General features: G+C 37.6%; 1 pseudogene; it reads right to left on the minus strand.

The window, feature by feature from the left end:
* Nucleotides 1-2,088: 2,088 nt before the first annotated feature.
* On the minus strand, nt 2,089-2,995 carry LOC127664467 (vomeronasal type-1 receptor 4-like; annotated as a pseudogene).
* Nucleotides 2,996-3,526: the final 531 nt, after the last annotated feature.

Genomic DNA, 3,526 nt, shown 5'->3' on the forward strand with positions numbered 1-3,526 from the left:
CTCTGAATCTAGACTATCCTTCTTCATGATCTATCAAAAAGTATACATTTCCTATCTACCATTTTTTTTAACTTCTAAATTTAAAGTTTATTTTGTATGTCCCTGCATGTGTTCATGTGTGTGTGCATCTCAGCATGTATGTGGAGGTCAGAGGACAGCATGTGGGAGTCAGTTTTCTTCCTTAGAGACAGATCAGGCTGTCTGGGTGTCAGCAGGTGCTTTTACTCACTGAGTCAACTCTCCAGGCTCCTGTCTATTCTTAATGTTGAGCGACTTCTCCATCACTCAGATTAAACACATCTTTCTCCTCTCCTCCATGTTCTTACATCACTTCCTTTTGAGTGATATTACACAGACTGACTTAGGTGTTGATTTGTCTGGTCCTTTGTGTCAGACACTTAGAAAAGAGCTTTAACACAAGAGCTATGAGACTAAACATGAGCAGTGGAGATTACCTATAGACAAGTCACATTTACACAAAAAAGACAAGGAGGTGGAGGGATGGTAAAAGACCTGCTCCTCTGGCAGAAAACTCTACTTTATTACCCCACACCCACATCATAGGACTCAGGGCAGCTTGTAGCTCTAGTTTCTAGGGTCTAAAACTATCTTCAGACCTGTATGGGCACCTGTACAAATGTGGCATAAAATCACACAGACGCATGCACATAAATAGAAAGAAATATATCAGAAAAAAACAAGCTATATAAAAACCTATAGAATAATATGATACACATCACTTCCTTACAAGTTTTGTATATATATTTCACAGGCATGCAAAAATAAATGCCTAACCATATTGAAAAGTACATCCAGGAGGAACCCTCAATGTTTATAAGGGTTCTAGTCTGATATGATAAATAATTTTTAAAACATAAGGCATAACCCTACAACTAACTATATTACAATATCATGTTCAATAGTTATGTCAATATTTTCATAATTTGTCCATCAGATAATGAGAACCATTTCAATAACAATGAATGGATCCAATACAAGAAATTAAACAATGAATTCTTCATTGAACTGAGTGTAGAGCAAGATCCTTTGGCTGCTCTTTGGTGATAGAGAGCTGCACTGTACCATGCAGAGCATTCAGACATTAACAAAGGGCATCTGCAAACAAGCCTTGCTCTGCTTCACACACACTTACTGATTCATTTTGAAAAAGACAAATGCACATTTTAAACTCAACTTAGCAACTTCAGACAGATACAAAATGAAGCTTTACTGTGTGCTTGTTTTCTAGTTTATCCCATATCTGCAGTCTTTATTTCTACAGATAACCTCCAAATACATAACACCGATGACATGTTTCAGGGCATTTAAGTTCTATGACTGGTGAATTGAGAACCTTTTGACTGAATGTACAGTACATGTCATTCTTGTAAAACATTATCCATGGATGGATAGTTACAAATACTTATATGTATATATATTTTTTGAAGTAGCCTAAAACAGTCCCATGGTGCTAACATTCAGCAAGCATAATGTAAGGTAAAAGATAAGAAAAAATTTAGAGTAACATGATTATATCAGTATGAATTTTGATAAAATTCATTACTTCATCTGCATACTTTCCATCATGCTGGTAGCAAAGCACATTTTATAAAATCCAGTTAAAATGATTTTTTCAATGCTAGACAGATGGTTCAGGTGCTAAGAGCCATGGCTGGACTTACAAGGAACCTAGTTTCAATTCATAGCAAATACGTATTGCTTCAGAGCCATCTTTCAAATCCAGTTCATTACAGGATATTTGATGGTATCTTCAAGCCTCTATAGACCTCAGGCATGTGCATGCTACACAGTCATAAATGTAAGCAAACTATTCATACAGTAGATTAATACAAAAATCAAAATGTTAAAAAATAATATTCCATAAAAAGAGTAGCCAATGGAGAATGAACTTAGTAAATCATTGTAATTTGCTGAGATTACACTTAGTGTAAGGCTTCAGTCACCAAGATTATTGTTTGAGAAAAAGACATGCCTAAACTGCTAAGTGAGATTTTGTCTTACGCACAATATTGCAGAACTGAGAGCTTTTACTCACTTGTTGAACATATAAATGAGAGAGACATTTTCTCAATTTCTCCATCTGAGAATGCCAACATTCAACCAGAAGCCCATCCCTGTGAATCAACAAAAGGGGGCTAAAAGTTGCATAACCAAGGGTTAGAAGTTCTCGAGTATTTACCATCAAGGTATTGTCCCTTGAAGACAGACTTAAAAACAGAGAAAAGGCACAGTCTGTCCAGTAGAAGAAAACAAAACAGAGCATCAGAAGGAGGACACTCTGGGCAGCTCTCAGCTCAGGGGGAGTTCTGTAGAGAAGCTTGGAGTTCTGAAGGTAGAGGACATGCTGGTGGTGCTTGTGGAGAAGAAATACCATGTAGCCACTGGCCCCTCCCATGGCACCCTGAAACACTGCATCTCTCAGGACCATGAGAGGAAGAAAAATCAATTTTCTTTTCTGATTTGGTAACATAAAATAACAATTGTCACCAGTTTTATGCTGTGATACATTCAGTCTTGTATTTGTAGTGGACTGTATTAGGTTCACACATATTAAACCATTGATTATCCAAAAGAATGTGAAGAGTGGAAGGATGTGCCATGTAGACTTTGGCCTGAACCTCCTCCATCGAGATCCTCTGGGGCTGATGATGATGGCCTGGACCACAGTGAGGAGACTGCTGGTGCAGATGGAGAGGCCCCTTGCCACCCTCTCCATGTAAACAATGATCTTACAGCCTATGTCACCTAGGAAGTTTCTCAAACCAAATGCTACAATAGTCTTTGGCAATCCTTTTGTTAGAAGAATTAGAATATTTGTAAAAACCAAGTGGATGAGAATAAGGTGTACAGGTTTCTTCTCATGGCCTCTCCACCAACTGAACACATAATTAGGAGAAACTGACAAGTTTCCCAGAATGCCAAGCATAGTGATAAAGAGAAAAATTAGTTTCTTAATAAACTTCAAAACCATTTCTTTCTTGTGTATAGGATGGAAATATATTTTAATGAAAGCAGTATTAATGATATGCATGGATCTGAACAACATATTTTGCATTATAGCATTTTCTGGTGTTCAAGAGGCAGTGATGCATGCATGCTGAAGAGGAATCAGAAATTCCGGCCCCTCCTCCTGTGGACTCTATGTAGGTGTTTGGTAACTGGTTGAAATGTAAACTTTTAAAAAGAGATTTTAATTTTATAGCTGTACACTAGCAAAACAGGCTTGTTCAAGTGTGTGTGTGTGTGTGTGTGTGTGTGTGTGTGTGTTTGTCTATCTGTCTGCATTTATGCGTTACCCTTGTCTCCTTATAGTTGAGTTGAACGCCAAGTTTCCCTAAACAAAATTTCTTCCTCTTGTTCTCATTTTATTCCTTCATATTTCCTCAGCCAATTTCCAAATCTGAGGCTCATTCTGAACGTGTCTGCCTGCCCCATATCATACACATACACAAACCTTGCTGCCCAACACCTGTAATTTTTCTCAGAGTTAATAACTTTACCTTCC

Source organism: Apodemus sylvaticus, chromosome 14 (genome assembly GCF_947179515.1).
Source record: "Apodemus sylvaticus chromosome 14, mApoSyl1.1, whole genome shotgun sequence".
Taxonomy (NCBI): domain Eukaryota; kingdom Metazoa; phylum Chordata; class Mammalia; order Rodentia; family Muridae; genus Apodemus; species Apodemus sylvaticus.